Here is a 17,303-nt window from a genome sequence, read left to right as displayed (position 1 = left end):
TTGAAGGTGGAGAGAGCTAGCAGGGAATGAGGGTAGGGAAGAGGAAGAAGAAACATTTCGTAGGAGAAAGAATTAGTTCATCACTTATCATACTCTTGTTGCTAGCATACATAATAGCATAGTAATGAAGAAGAAGGATATGACAAGCTCAAGCATTGAAGCATGTCTCTTGGTTGGATTTGCACTCCATAGCCAAGAGTGTTGGTGTAGGCTCTCAACCTCTACTTGCTTGGAGAGGGAGCTCTTGCACTTTGCATAGCACACAATGAGAGTGCTTGTGAGTGTGTGTGGGTGAGTATACCCCCTAATCACCCCCCTAGCTTGCTTGGGTCGACCCCCCCTTGTAGCTCATGCTTGAAGCTCATTGGACCCCTCCAGACCTAGCCAATCACAAGCAGGAGCCATTACAAGCAACATGGGTAGCCTTGGGACAAGTGTCCCCCTTTCCCCTTTGAGAGAGAGGACTTGATAAATGCAAAATCAATTAATTAAATATCCTAAATTATCATTGTACCCCTTGGGTGGCCAACCAATAGGCTTCAGGCACACCATGAGGGCAACATGGGGAGGAACTTGACAAGTGTCCTTGCTGCCTCTTCCCTTGTGTGTGTGTGTGTGTATGTGTGTGTGTTCTCTCTCATCCCCCCCTTTGTAGGCTCGCCCCCTTCCTTGTAGGGATCTTTTTGACTTTGGATGAGCAAGCCCCTTAGTCATCAAGCATGACAAAGCACTTGAACTAGAGGGTGTTCCCACAAGCATCTCAGGCAAGCATCTCAAGGCACCTCAAGCACCTTAATCATGTAGCAAGTCAAGCACCTCAAGCATCTTAATCAAGCACCTCAAGCATGTCAAGCACCTCAAGCACGACAAGCACCTCAAGCAGGAAAAGCACCTCGAGCTTAGGCCGGGTTCCCACCTCAAGCTCAGCCCTAGCTTGCCTAAGGTCAAAGGACTTTTACACACATTATTGGAGGTCTTCAATGAAGCTAACCCTAAGGTCTTATGCTCCATTGGTTAGCCTTGCTCTTTGATAGACCATCTCTCATTTGGGCCCCTTAACCATTGGCCCCGTGTTGAGATAGATCTATAAGCACATGTCTATATCTTAACCCTTGTTCCCGTGTATTCTCCCACATTAAGTGATCAGTTTAATATGAGAAAATCATTTGGGTTGGATAGATATTAATTTTTATGACATTTGAAGTTGTTAGGTAAGGAACGCCAATGAAGCACAATGCTTTTTTAAATATTTTTTGGTTATTGAACTTATTGTAATTAACCAATTGGCTCGTAGGAATCACTACTATCGTGATAACATTTTAATGGAAGTGCATGAGTTTTTCGGAGGACTCCAAGGGTACTTTCATATCAGTGTGGCTTTGAATCATAATGCGGGTTCGCGAGCTCGGAGATCGCTTGCCGGCCAATGCAGAATACTCTTATAGGGATATATATGATAATTGGAGGATTGTATTATACACCTTGTGTGAGGGGCATCGTCATTTTGGTAGGAGCATTCATTGTGTGGGTCCATGGGTTCTACGAGTACCAAATGCAACATCCCGAAGGCTGTCGTTTTGAAGTTGCAGCTGTTTTGTTAGTTAAGATTTAGTGGCTTGCAAAAAACTTTTTCTTTAGAGACGAATATTAGGACTTACAAAGACTACTTATAGTAATGGAAGTGGATTGTTGTTTTTCTTTTAGTTTCCCTTTTCCCGTCTCTCTCTCTCTCTCTCTCTATATATATTTATTTATTTATTTATTTATTTATTTTTATTTTTTATATAAAGTTAAGAAAAAAAACCATGTTCTTATTCTGCTCTCTCTCTCTCTCTCTTCATCCCCCCCCCCAACCTCATGTGTAGTCTTTTAAGTTTATGTTATGTAGTTGTTATGTTCATTCAATCCTCTATGCACTTTCTATTGTCGCACAAAGCCAGTGTGATTTAGGTTGATACCATAATGCATTATTGCACATAATAAAGCATTTAAGATATGATTGTCACTACCTTCAATTGGATGCATAAAAAATACTTACACATGTTATCCTTTTAAAGAAGGGGGGAGGGGGGGTTACACAAAATTGAATGATACTCCTTCTTGGCCGCAGCAACGCACGGGTCACATACTAGTTAGTCATAATTCCAATAAATACCTTAGCTCTTTGTATAAATTCTAGCTACCTAATTAGCTTTCCCTTTTTAAAAATGTTTTAAATTTTTATTTATTTTTAGCCATGATGTGAATGGTGTTGGTTATCCTTTTAGATTTCATTTGTGCGTCTATGAAGAGTTTATTGGAAATACACATCTCACAAATAAAAATAGATGATCATATAAGAATTTTAAATGAAATCTTTATGTCTCACTTTATAAAACAATTAGTGCTCGCAACATAAGAAAACAGGCACTCGAGAAGAAGTTGGTGTTCTATGGAGAGGGAGTGGATGGTTTCAGTGGCTTCCTCTCTATTGTGGACAAGGACTTGGAGCCCAAAGTGGTCCTTAATCACCTCTCTAGGAGAGTCCTAGGAGATAGAGTCATTTGGGTAGATCAACCTATCACCATAGTAAACATATATGGCCCCTGCAATGTCAAGGATAGAGCCAAATTGTGGATGCATCTAAGGGATTCCCCTATTGAAGGAGAGTGGCTACTGATAGGTGAATTTAATAAGGTGGAGAGGAGCAAGGATAGAACAAGCTCAACCAATATATTGGTACGTTCTAAAAAACCTAAATGGTTGGGTCTCTGTGAGAAATGGGCTATGATGGACATGTGGGAGGTGGGTCCCTGGAAAAGCATGACGGGCTTCACGTACACAACCCTTCAGTTTGCTTGCACGGCTTCTCGACTTGACAGGTGCTATTGCTCTCACCAAGCTAACTCGATCCCGTCGCTACTTGAGATGAAGGTGTTGACAACAAAGATTCGATCAAACCATCTACCTCTACACATGGAAAGCTAAAGGGGAGGGGCAAGCCCCCCAGAGGGAGTAAGAAGTTGTTGGTCATAGGGGGCACACATGTTCAAAGACCCTCTAGTTAGAAGTATTACCAAGAAAGCTTTAAGCAAACTCAACAAAGATATCAATCTAGAAAAACCTAAAGCTTGGGACCTCTTTGCTCAAAGTATATAGAAAGCAATAAAAAGCTTGGGACCTCGGATGAAAAAGGCCCGGGAAGAACATTGGAAGCAGCTCAAAGAGGAGGTTGCTCGTCTTACTTCCAATAAATCTAATGGGATGGCCTCCAAAGAAGAACACAAAAGGTGGCTAGAAGTTAAAGCCAACCTAGTCGAGCAGTAGGTCGAGGAGGTCAGGAGAGCAAGGTCAATATCCAGGGAGACCTTTCTTCAGCCAGGGGCTGCTAACCAAGCACAGATCTTTAGGGCCTTGAAAATCAAGAAAAGACGGAGCTCTGTCCACTCGCTCATATATGAGGATGGGAATTATATGCAAGACCAAGATGAAATGGCAAGGATGATGCTTGATCATTTAAGCCAAATCATTGGCCAACCAAAGACGACCCGCTCTCAAGAAGTGGACGAAGCTAGAGCGACCTTTCTCGAGAGTGTCTATAGAGAATTCCCCAACCTGAAGCCAATCATCTTGAGACATCTTGTTTAAAGATGAGTTCTCACTTGTGTTGCAAGCTCTTGGCAAGGAGCAGTCCCCTGGATGGGATGGTATAACCACTAAATTCTATTAATTCTTCAGGAAGTTCTCGGATGACCTCAAGGCCCCAGTCACATATATGGCTAACCAAGCTTTTTTCAAAGGGTCATTGGATTCTAGTGTGAAAAGAGGGCTAATCAAGCCTATCCGAAAACAAGTTTGCTGCTCTCAGCTTAAACACTGACGTCCCATAACTATGATGCATGTGGCATACAAAATCATTGCCAAGGTAGTCGCTCGTAGAATCGCCCCCCTCCTGGACAGAGTCATCTCCACGCATCAGCACGGGTTTATCAAAGGAAGGTCAATATATGACAATATCTTAGCAGCCCAGTGCACTCCTGCACTTATTCACACTCTAGGTGCAAGCAGTCAATCTGAGCTCTTGTTCAATGGTAGAATTGTGGGCTCCTTTGAAGCCAGAAGATCTATCAAACAAGGATGCCCCCTAGACCCCCTTTTGTTTGCCATTGGGTTGCATCCTTTAATCATGATGCTCACAGTTGTTGTTGCACGGGTAGAAATTCAAGGTTTAACTTTTCGCGACAACAACCAGCTCCTGGCCAAGATGTTCGTAGATGACTCCCTCCTCTTCTTGAAAGCCTACCCTCAAGTACTCAAGAAAGCGTTGGAGATTGTGTAGACATTTGTTGTGGCTTTGGGGTCGAAGTGTAGTATTGAGAAGTCTAGATTGATATCCCTAACGAAGATGACTCATTTGACCCAACAGTCTGGTCAGGGGAGGTTGTGTCTAAAGGAAGGATATTTCGACGTTTGGGCACCCCCTTGGGGGTGGATATTACACACAAGCAAAGTTTCTGGAGAGTCCTTGAGAAAATCCAAAGAAAAATGAGAAGGTGGGAGTATGTGCTGCTTCCCTTCCCGAGTTGGGTCAAAGTGATCAATTCATTTATGCTTCCTTATATTGCCTTCACTAGCCCGCTCCTCAAAATAGCTAAATGCATTTGGAAGGATTTTTTGAAACCTGCTAAAAGATTCTTATGGAGGAACAATACCAAAGCCTCTTTGCCATGGCAATGGGAAAAGTGGGAATCTATCGCTCGACCAGTAGTTCAAGAGGGCCTCATAATTATCATCCCTATTGTTCATGTGTAGGCCATGTGTCTGAACTGCAAAACAAGACCAGTCTTGGGCTGTCATGACCAAGGATATGATAGACAAGGAAAAACTTTTCTCTAAAAGTGGTCAGTGGAAAGGGATTGAGGTGCATAACAAACTATTAGCCCCAAGGTGGTATGCCTTGAGACTGGGTGGCATCGCAGGAGAGCTGGTGCAAAAGTGCAATTGTGCGCGAATGTCGCACGTGTCAATGCAAGGAACTTGCCGATACACCGTGTGCGAGCCACAAATGGCTCCAAGCACACAATAAGCCTAAACTAGTAAGCTCAAAGAAGGCGATGGTGTGTCACTCACCGCTCTATGCTTGCTTTGTGGAGGATTCCTCGCCGCGAAGAAGAAGGAGCCGCCGCTTCGCCGCGCTCAACCGCTTCGCCACCGTCGCCGTCGTGCCTTCGTAATGCTCGATCGCCCACTCTCTCTCTCTCTCTCTCTCTCTCTCTCTCTCTCACACACACACACACACACACACACACACACACACAAGGAGGTGAAGAAGAAGAAGATGGAGATGGAGATGGAGCAAGAGCACTCTTCTATTGCACAAATGAGAGAATGAGTGAATTTTAGGTTTAGTTGACTTTTATATGAGCTCACCCCATTCACACTTGGGCGTCCAGTCTTAGCCAACTAATCCCTTGAATGTTCCAGTTAGAGTGCGCCTCTCATTGGCGATCACTCTTACCCTTTTCCTATTGGACCGACAAGCCCAGTACCTGACTCTACCAAATAAATAATACAATGTCCGCCGTAGGTTACAACGTCCGTCGTAGGTAATAGGGTGTCCGTGAGCCATGAGGGTTAACATGCCCCCCTTCCTGATGTAGATTCCTTCCTCGGAAGCTATTGAGTTGAAGCTCGTTCTTCGAGGTGGAAGAGCATTTGAGATGAATGTCCTTAGCCTTCTTCAGTCTCACTGCAAAATCAAACAACATTGGCACAGTAATTGCATTCTCATATAGAATTAAAAAGCATATGCAATTGTAGGCAAACAATGTGATTGGTAATAGAATTTTAAACCCTTTGTCACCAATAAACATTAAATTGCAATATAATCAAATGCATAAACAGATGTACAGGTAAAAAATTAAACAAGTCTGGGGTCGCTAATTTAACGGTCGAAAGGCACTAGAGATCGACTATTAATACCATGGGTAAGCTTCTTAATTTTCTCTGGTCAATTAAGTTGTTTAATCGTGAGAGCCAAGTATTTCATGTTCGAGGGCTGACTAGAGACTATACCTAGAAGACTTGTAGTTAAGCTACAATAAAAGGAATTTCTCATGAAATCATCGCCTGACTGATTACCTTTTCTTTGACCCCCCAAAGTCTTTTCACAGTGATTCAATTTTGATGTGTGTGCTTATTTTGTATGCCTTGGGTTTTTTGCTTTTCAAGGAAAAGCGCCCATATTGGGAACCTCTAGGGCTCTAGTACCATAGGCAATACATGTGAGTGAAGTACCCAATCAAGCTTAGATTTCTCTTCCAGCTTAAGATTTTACATTATTGCACTTTGATTTTTTGTTTGTTCATTTTCAACATTTTAATTTTGTAACTTTTGGGGGGTCATATAACACTGTTACACCTCCCCAGGCTCATCACACTAGTAAACTCCCTTTATAATACTTAAGCTAAAGGTCAATAGGGTCAAGCCCACTAGAAATCCCTAGTACATTTCACACGATGCTACCTAAATCGGATTAAGAACCTATGTAACCATTGATTATTAGGAAGGCATTCCCCATTGTATTAAGAGAAGATCTCTAACACCTAACTTGGTCAAACTAGCTTAGTCGGACTGCTTGATTTTTAAACCTAGGTAAGTGACTATGACAAAAAATTACATTGAATTAAATGTTTGATACTAAGAAAATGTGTTAGATATTATGCTACCAATCACAATCAAAGCAGACAATCATAGATGCAAAAAAGATAAGGGGCAATGCTAATGGATAAGAAACACCTGTTTGTGTTGATGGTCGCTTGATATGAAGTGTGAACGAGAGAAAGATTCCATGAAGGTCCAAATCCTAACCACAACAACACGTTCCTGTACCCACTAGGAAACGCAAAGAATACCTCTAGGAGGCACATCAGTGGGAAAAAGGAACTTTGCTAATCACTCAACTCTAAAACAGAAACACTCCTATCGTATTAATTCTACCTACCCTCCATCACTCGAGTGATGAGGATCGAAGGTGTTTTATGACATAGGTTTCTGTTCCAGTGTACCGGATGTGAATGTGTAGGTCTGGGTCAATGTTTTGACTTTTATTGTGCATACTCGTTTGCTAATTGCTCTTGCTCTTTATTATTTTTGTTTTTTGTGAGTATAAGGCTATATATATACATTCCCTAAGATTGGGATATTGAGAGGTCAGGGAGGAAGGCTGAGAGGGAAGTGAGTGAATGATGACTGTCAGCAAACACTCATCCCTTCCTTGGATAGATCATACCGTTTGAAATGTGCTCCTCACCCTTTGAAACCAGTTGTTCCAGTCGGTAATAGGTGAGGATTTTTTCCATTAGTTTTCTATTACCTTAGGTGCCTCATTGAGTTGCAAGGATGGTAAGGTACTCTCCCAGGATCGAGCGAACTTGAAGTGGTTCATTAGGTGATTCTTGAACACTGGGAGGTGTGGATTCCTTTGTAGCTTTATGGAGGTCCACTATTGTAGGTGGAGGTTGTGGAGAAGCTTTTACCTCTATGGATGTATTACATGAGGATCTAGAATAATCATGGGACTCCCCCCTCCCTGAGCTAGGTGGAACAAATCGTTCTTTCTTCGGTACCCAAACTAGCTCTGGAGCAGGTGTGTAGCATTCTGAGATTTTTTTCTTTCCACGATCATCAATTTGTTTTGGAGCTACGGGATTGGACGCACATGAGTCAGGTGACAGGTAAGAACACAATCTACGTTTTGGCACCTAGATTTGATCATTTCCTTGATAGTGGCCTTGGGCTTCCAATAATCGTTTAGGGATCCACCGCAACATTTTCTTATTTTTCTTGGAGCGAGTGGTACGTTTCTTACAAGGCTTCTATTTTTTAGCACTAGCTATGGTCGCTAAAGAAGCTTTAGGGACCCACCTGTATGTTTTTCTTGTTAGATGAGGATGAGTCTTGTCAGAAGCTATATGCATTGCTTGTAGCATATTTAAGGGTACAAGCATTTCATCCCCCTCAGGTGTTACCCATGTTGTCCCCCTATTCCCCCAAGTGTCTATGGTTGCTGCTAGGTGGACCCAATCCACATTGTCCGACTCAGTCATCCCAGGTAGCACATCCATATAAGGAGAATCTTCCCCAACATCAGTTTCCGCTTTACACGTGTAACAATACTGCAATGGGGCCGAGTGAACTGTGGTGTCAGATCTATAATCAATTATAAACATGTTTCCTAGAGGATGTGCTCGACCCGTCACAAGATCCACTCGAATGACAGAATCTTGGAACTGCAAGTAGACATGGTTTTTAGACCAGTCATGCACCATTTTTGCTTCCCTCATGAAAGGACGTCCTAAGATCATCTCCGATGCCATAGTGTGTTTGGAGAAATCCATAACAATGAAGGTAATCCTTATTTTATGTCCAAAGACCTTGATCTTGAGATCTTCTAGCATCCCAATAGGTTTAACAATAGACCCATTGGCCATCTTCACTACTATGGTTGTGGTCGCAAGGTGAGGTCTTCCCATAGTTTCCCAGCAATTTTTAGTCACAATCCTAACCCCAGCGCCACCATCAAGGATTCCCTTCACAGTTAATCCCTTAGTAGTGATTGGTATAGTCGCATTAGATTCATCACCCTCAAAGTATTGTCCCAACTTGTTAACATGTATTTCTATAACAAGGTTCTCATCTAGGTTGGGTTGTGGATTTATGTATTCCTCCTGTATTGGCATCTCCCCAGCTCCATCCATCTGTGCAAATTGTGGTAGCCCACACTTCAGTTCTCCATTGAGGAAGGCTCGAAGGGCTGAGACTAGCTCGGGATCTTTATATGGTTTGGACATGATGGTGGTTCTAACTTCTGAAGACATGAAATCCATCAATTTGGCAATGTTTAATGGTACCTTTTGGCCTTGAGTCCCTTGACGTGGGGAAGATGGGATCTGCATTTCTTCGATAGGATCAGGTAGTCCCTCTGTAAACTTTCTTTCCATCAAGAAGTGAGTACGCCCACTTTCCCATGACTTTAAGTCACTTTCTTCTTGGATGACACTAGGTATGTCCAAGGGTCTATGGACTTGGTGAAGTTGTTGTTGCGTAGGGAACACGGTGTTTGTAATCTGGATCTTCCTAGGTGATGGTTCTAGATCCCTTTGGGTATCTTCTACCAAACTCCTTAATTGCTTGACTCGCTCAATCTCCTCTGTTGGGTTTGGGTAAGTTCCTATCTTCTTTTTGGATCCTGGCCATTGTGGCTCATGAAGATCTTCCTTGTTGGTTTCTATGTTAGTGGTCGTTTTGGTCTCCATGGTTTCACCTGAATCAGAATCTTCTTCTGCGTCGTTCATATATACGGGGTCATCACCAGTCCCTATGTTGGTCTTTGAACTGGGGTCTGACTTCGTTGCTTTGTGCGATCTCTTTCTTCGTGTTTTCTTCTTTTTCTGAGATTGGGCAATTGATGCCGTGTCTCTTTCCTCAAGAATATAATTTTGTTTTTGGAGCATCGATCGTGTAAGTACGTTTACTGGTACCACGGGTGTACTTGGTGATGGCTCCTCGGTAAGTTCAATCAAGTTTAATGGCATGATCTTCGGTGCATTTGGATTATTTGGACATTGGCAATCAAATGATCTATGCCACATCGATTACACATGAGTATCGGCATTGTAGACGTGCTCGCTTGATTGGTTTGCATTAGTGTGGCGTTCTTTTGTAGCCTAATAGGACACTCGGCTACATGATGTGGACCTCCACACTCATAGCATTGAAGAGGTGGTCTCTTAGCAGTGTAGTTGATATTTTGGCCTCTTGCCGCAAGAGTAGCTACTTGATATACAGGTTTGACTTGTCCCCAATAGTCCTCCATGTAGTATTGTGGACTTTCTTCAAGCACATCCATCCCATAGGCGATATTAGGATCTATATCTTCCTCATAGCCTTCCAAACAAGAAATAGATGACTCACAACCCACTTGATTCACATAAGTGATTCGCGGATGTGGTGGTTGCAGTCCTAGCATTGGAGGTGGTAAGGGTGTTGTTTGAACAACATTTTGGGCCCTAGGGACCATGTGTTGTGATGTTTGTTCAAGAGGTGGGGCCGGCATCAATGCAGGCACTCGAGGTGTGTCTGTCCATGCTAAGGTTGGTCTATTGGCCATCGCGCGCTTAAATACTATGCAATCCTTAGCTTGATGACCATACCTTCCACATGCATTGCAGTTCCCATTGAATTTTACTCTAAAAGTAGGGCATTCACTGGTACTATGCGGTCCATAGCATACTGAGCACCATTGTTGCTCCCTTCTTGGATACATATGATTGTTCTGCGGAGCACGATTGTCTCTAAGACTCTTGAATAGCCTTGGTGAGATCTGCTAAAGTCATCTCGGATATCTTTGGCTCCTTAGCAATAGGCTTTAGGGTCATTGGCTGATGCCCCGATGCTTGTGAGCTAATAGATTTAGACTCAACAGACAATCTTTCTCCTTGAATCATTAAATTATCCTCCAATTGGATCGCATTGGTGGTGACTGCTTCCCAAGTGGTGATACCTCTAATGACTAGGCCATTGTAGATATCCCCATGTCGTAATCCCCTAATGAATCTATCAAGCAATTGGTTATTGTTGAAGCGCTCATTTGGATTACAACGAGAATTCAAATGCTTCAAGCGACTTATAAAGTCTCTCATTGACTCTCCTTCCTCTCGTTGGGCTTTCTGGAGCTGAGAGGCTACACCCCAAAGTACTCCCTCTCGTATGTATTCTTTTAAGAACAGTCTCCTAAGAGTAGGGTAAATCGTTTTTTCTTCCACCCTTAGGGTTCTATACCAATCCCCAGTCTTTCCACTTAAGGTTAGGCTTAAAGCATTGCTCTTATCTAGGTCATTGTGTTCTCCTAGAGAATCGCATATTTGTTCAAACACTTCGATATGCTTTCTCACATCCCCGTCTCCACTAAATTTTTGTGTGAGCTTGGCTATTTGTACTGCCTTACTTCTAGGCTCTCTATCAGGCGTGTTGCGCATATTCTCAGCAATAGATCGACCAATAGCTTGAGCAAATGTTGCCAAGTCACCTAAGTGAGCAGGCACCGTGGGTGAAGGTGCTCCAGAGACTACATGTGGAGTAGGTATTGGCATTGGGCTTGGCGCATAGGAAGCCCTTGGGTTCCACATTGGGTACAATATTGTGCCATGTGGTGGTCCATAGTTCATATGAGTGGCCCTAAGCATAGCAGACGTCGAATGTGACATGCTAATGCTAGCCGGTATAGTCCCATGGGAATAAGAACTTGTGTATTGTGGTTGTGGAGCATAGGTAGTTGAAACAATGGGAGGGGTAGGGACTACATGAGTACGTGGACCCATAGGTGCATACGATTGGTTCGCACTTGTAGGTACTATTGCAGACATTGAGCTACCATGTAGCGGTGCTTTACTAACAAACGAGGTCCATGGCGTGTTTCTTGGCATGCCCATCATTGGGGTAGGCATGGTAGCCGTAGTGTCATCAAGGGAAAGATGAGTTAGACTTGGAAAAGTAAAGCTATCACTTGTGGGCTCAGATTGCATTGAGACCCCTGGCGAAACAACATATGGGGGATCGATGGGACTCGCTGGGGGAGTCTCCATTTGTGATAGAGTGGGTTGTTTCCCTTTGCCCGTGTCTAAAAATCGCATAGGACCCGTCGAAGGTATGTTTCTTCCTCGATTTTGCCTCTCGGACTGGATAATCCTATGGATGACATTGTAGATCATGTGTTGTTGTTCCTCTAGACTAGTGGCACTAGATGTGGATTGTACAACTTGTAACCAACCCACATGGTATGTGTAGCCCATGTATAGGTCGGTCAAAGTCTCCGTGTGTAGGTCATATTCCCAATTTTCATTGAGAAATACCCCGTCCAAACTCGGTGTACTAGAGGGTTGCCGTGAGGTGGATGCACTGTTGCTTCCCGTGTTTTGACTTTTAGTCACCGCTACCTTAGAGGCGACTTTGGAAGGTGGTAGCTCGATAGGGCCCTCATTAAATGAGGTAGGTAGAATGTCCACGTGGACACTCTGAGGGAGTGTGGGGTCTACAGGAGATGTGAATGGTGATTCTACTTACCCACCCCCTTCATTTACTTCACTAGCCGTAGGTTCAGAGCGCGTAGGTCTACTAAAAGTTTCCATCAAACGGCTAAAAACACTAGTTCTAGGTTGTTGGGCCCAGCTAGGCACGGTTTCATTTGTTCCCCCGGGGATTTGTGTAAGATGCTCTTCCATAATATCGTAGTCGCGGAGGAAGAGTCGCTAGCCGCTATATTTGGGTCTTGGGTTGCACTACCTCGGGTCCCCGTCGAGGGCGTAGACCCTAGCGTGGAAGGATAGTGAGTACCCCCGTAAATCGAAGCACTAGCTAGTTGTTCGGACTCTAGCACACGACCAGAGCGTAGATACATGTGCTTTGGGTGCCCTATAAGTGTCGGCAAGTACCCTCAAAGGTTACTTGCTTTGTTTTGTGGGTGTTTTGCACCCCATTTTCTACTTGATTTTTTCTTGTGTTTGATGTTTTTTGAATGTTTTTTAATGTTTAATTTTTTTGATTGAAGTGTGTGATAGCTCGAAACGAGCGTATCACTTAAAGGGTCGCTATGTGCTTTACAGCACAATTTTCGGGCATCTGACGTTCCGTTGGTCCTCAAAAAATCAATTTTTAGCTACATGTAAAGCTAAAATTCGTTTTTTTTAAGGCGACTGAGGCCTAGGCCTGAGCGTGAGCTTGAGCTTGGGTCTGGGAGATATTCCCGATCCCGGTTCTACCTTTAAACTTTTCTCTCTTTTTTTACAATTTTTTTTTAAAAAAAAGGATAAGGTCGCCGCGGCCTGCGCGAGAGCACACACACACTCTATCTACCTACTTCTAACTAATAATCCTACTCTTACACACTAACACACTCTATTAACTCTTACTAATCTACTTCCTACTTACTGTACACAGAAAACTAACTACCTTAATACACAGAGAATAAACACAGAACCTTTGAAATCTCTATTAACAAAGAAAACTAACTACCTTAATACATAGAGAATAAACACAGAACCTTTGAAAACTCCATTAATAATTAAAAAAACACAGTATGACACCAAATCCCTCTTCTCAACACACACACATTCCTTCCTTACCTTTCCTACAATAGAAATTGCACCACGGAGAAGCACAGAGTGCTACTCGAGCTTCATGTATGGCATTCTCCGACAGCGGCGCCAAAAATGTGCACGTATGTCGCACGTGTCAATGCAAGGAACTTGCCGATACACCGTGTGCGAGCCACAAATGGCTCTAAGCACACAACAAGCCTAAACTAGTAAGCTCAAAGAAGGCGATGGTGTGTCACTCACCGATCTACGCTTGCTTCGTGGAGGATTCCTTGCCGCGAAGAAGAAGGAGCCGCCGCTTCGCCGCGCTCAACCGCTTCGCCACCGTCGCCGTCGTGCCTTCGTAATGCTCGATCGCCCACACTCTCTCTCTCTCTCTCTCTCTCTCTCTCTCTCTCTCTCTCTCTCTCTCTCTCTCTCTCTCTCTCTCTCTCTCTCTCACATACACACACACACAAGGAGGTGAAGAAGAAGAAGATGGAGATGGAGATGGAGCAAGAGCACTCTTCTATTGCACAAATGAGAGAATGAGTGAATTTTAGGTTTAGTTGACTTTTATACGAGCTCGCCCCATTCACACTTGGGCCCCATGCTTAGCCAACTAATCCCTTGAATGTTCCAGTTAGAGTGCGCCTCTCATCGGCGATCACTCTTACCCTTTTCCTATTGGACCGACAAGCCCAGTACCTGACTCTACCAAATAAATAATACAATGTCCGCCGTAGGTTACAATGTCAGTCGTAGGTAATAGGGTGTTCGTGAGCCGTGAGGGTTAACAGCAATAGAACAACAAGGGCACTCGAATGGGGGGATTAACCAAGTACTTCCAGAACTCCATCTCGCACTTGTCCCCTTGGCTAGCTAAAGTTGATGGGGTAACTCTGAACCTTTATTGGAGAGAAATTTCTAGAAAGATGAACAATAAAGGACTCCAATGGTTGATACATTTTTGGGATGGAAACAACAAGTGCTAGAAATCCTCTGACTAGTTGGCTACCCAGTTCCAACTCAATGCCACTGAGAAGATTCTTGCTGATAGAGCTGTAGAAGGCCTTGACAACATTCTAATGCCGATCTGGGATTCTACTTCTGAGTGGAAAGCTTGGAAACGGCCCATGAGTAGCCAATTCTTTAAACCTCATACCAAGGGCGTTTACCAAGCATTAATACACAAGGCTAATTGGTTTGCCCCTTTGAATAAACAGTGGAAGAAACAATGGTTGGAAGCTTCATGGGTTGAGGTCACGAAGAAAATTTGGAATCCACATTGGCCTCATTTTATGAAGGTATATCTGTGGAAGGTGTTGTGGGGGGCTTTGTTGACAAGCGTAAAGATTCAGGCACATGGTATCAGATTTGATAGATGTTCAGGGTGTAGATTTGCTAGCGAAGACCTCCCTCACCTTATAATGGAATGCCCAACAATTAGTGGCCTGGCAGGGAAGCTGTGCAAAAGGGTACAAAGAATGTGGAAGATAGGGCTCTTCAAGAAGCCTCGGTGGGAAACAGTTCCAAAGTCCTGCACTTTTAATTTGTACTCAAATTCTCAGATATTGTTTCTTCAATAATATCTAGAAGGTCAAGAACTACCATGTTTTTGATAACGTCCTCTCTTTGGCTAGCTTCTCAGAGACTGTACAAGAAAGTAAGGAGATACTATATGGGGTAGGTAAAAGGCAAGGCTTGGTGAATGATTGGCTTAGGGCAACCCTCGCAATCTACTCGAGTCATACTGTGTAAAGGGATTTTGGTAGTAGTATGGTACTTCGTAATTTTAACTAGCTTTGTTGTAACCTTCTGGCCCTCAAGGCTTGGCATGAGATTGAGGCTGATTTGTATATTTCTTGGTGACATTTTTTTTTTCTTCAAAACTCACAGTCGTGAGTCGATTATATTAGCAACCCAAAAGAATAACACTTACTAGTCATGCTCATGTTGATCCATGAACTTTTCCAACAAATATCAGTACATCGGCTAATAGGGGGGCCACCCTACGATAGAGGTATAAAAGTTGGTTGGCTAAGGATTAGATCTTACCCATGAAGTTCCGATATTGTTTCACTCACAACCTTGTTCCACTCTTCAGAGTTCCTCCATTTCCCAATGGCAACAATCGCTTCCTTGCTTTCTTGAATGATCTCCGTGAACCTTGTTGTTTCAATGATGTTCTCAAAAAGTTGACAGTTCTTGGTCTTCCAGACATGTTTAAAGTTACAAAACCTGACAATTTGTGTACTGATTAGAAGTGGTTGGCTCATGAACACCTTCCTACCCAAGAAGAGATTGTTCTTGCAAAACCCAATCTTCCATGCCTTTGGGATCCACTTGCATGTCTTTCTTGCCAGGTCACAAATCCCCGGGCAATCCTTGAAGAGGTGGGGGAGGTTCTCACTTGTTGATATGCATTGTGGGCACCTATCTGGACCAATACCTCTAGATAGGTCTTTCACCCCAGTCGACAAGGCCCCCAGAGTACCTTCCATATAAAGACCTTCATCCTAAATGGCCATTGTGGGCACCAAATGTTCTCACCCATCTTGCCTTCGTCCATTGCTTGCCCCATTGCTTGTTCAGGGGGGAGAACCAATCCAACGAGACTATGAGGATGTTGTACACCTCCTTGGTGTGTGGTTTACAAAAGTGTTTGTCTATGGGCCACCGCCATGCTTTCCAATCAAACCTAGACTCGCAGGTCGGTAGGCAACAACTGTCAAGCCATTCTAAGACTCTATTTACCAGCAATCTTTCAGTCCCATCGAGATTGCACTAAGAGGCTAGTTGGTCATATCCTTTCCAGTCACTGCTACTGTAGTCCCAAAACTGGCCCAATCGTTGGAGTCCTTTGTTGTTCATCTCTCTGGCTACCTCCCTCCAAGTAGGGTTCAACTGGATGCTTCCCACCTTAGAAAGCCAAGGGGAATAGTGAGACATCGAATTGTGAAAGTATCTAGTTGCCTCTTCCCATTCCAAGGCCTCTACTATTCTGCTACACTTTCAAGCCAACTCACCAGTTAAGCCCCCGAGCTTCAAGTTAGACCAGCAAGGGGCAAGCAGCTTATTGTGCAGATCAAGCCCTTTCCATTGGCCACCTTGTGAGCATAGTTTGGCATTGTCCATTATGGCCTTTGTCATAATAGCCCAGGCTTGATCTTGCTTCGTGATTGCAACCACAAACTCGGCACACTAGGCCTCCGCGTGAGTACTAGGGTTTAGAATTCCAAGACCACCTTTCCCCATCGGTCTCGCTATGGCCTCCCAGCTTGCCCACTGCCAAGGCAGCGAGTCTTTATTGTTTTTTTGCTAGATGAATCTTTTCATCAGTTTTAAGAACTCCTTCCATTTGCATTTGGCTATCTTAAGCAGTGGGCCATTGAATGCTATATATGGGAGCATAAACAAATTGATCATTGTCAATATGCTCATGAACAAGAGAAGCACATACTCCCACCTATGCAACTTGCTCCTTATCTTATCCAACATCCATGAGAATCTTTGCTTGTGGGTTATATCCACCCCTAGAGGGGGTCCCAGGTGCCTAAACACGGTCCCTTTGGACCCAATCTCCCTTGAACACATTGCCAAACTGAACGAGTCATCTTCTAAGAGGGAGATCAATATAGATTTTTCAATATTTCACTTTGACCCTGACGCAATGGCATACGTTTGCACAATCTCTAGACCCTTCGTGGTCACCTGAGGACAAGCTTTGAGGAAAAGTAATGGATCATCCACCGCAAACAGCTTCGCCAGTAGCTGGTCGTTATTGGGGAGAAATAGCCCTTGAATCTCCCCTCTTGAAGCACTGTCTTCGAGCATTGTCACCAATGGATGAGATCCAATGGCAAATAGAAGAGGAGCCAATGGGCAGCCTTGCTTAATTGATCTTTGTACCTCAAAAGCCCCCACAATCCGCTCATTAAGTAAGAGCTCAGAATGGCTACCAGCACCCAATGTGCTAACCAATCGACACATCCTTGGCTCAAAGCCCACCCAATGATTTCGTGACCTCTTCGATAAAGGACCATGTGATCCTATCGTACGCTTTATCTAAATCCAATTGTAGTAATGCACACTTTGCTTAGTGAATGATACAAACTCTCTGCCAACCATTGCTCCCAAAATGTTGTCGTAGATAGAGCTTCATTTTATAAATCCATGTTGGTGGGGGGT

The sequence above is a fragment of the Adiantum capillus-veneris genome, chromosome 22, assembly GCF_014529385.1.
Source record: "Adiantum capillus-veneris isolate H3 chromosome 22, ASM1452938v2, whole genome shotgun sequence".
Lineage (NCBI taxonomy): Eukaryota > Viridiplantae > Streptophyta > Polypodiopsida > Polypodiales > Pteridaceae > Adiantum > Adiantum capillus-veneris.
The sequence above is the reverse complement of the archived record's forward strand: the minus strand, read 5'-3'. Positions refer to the sequence as shown.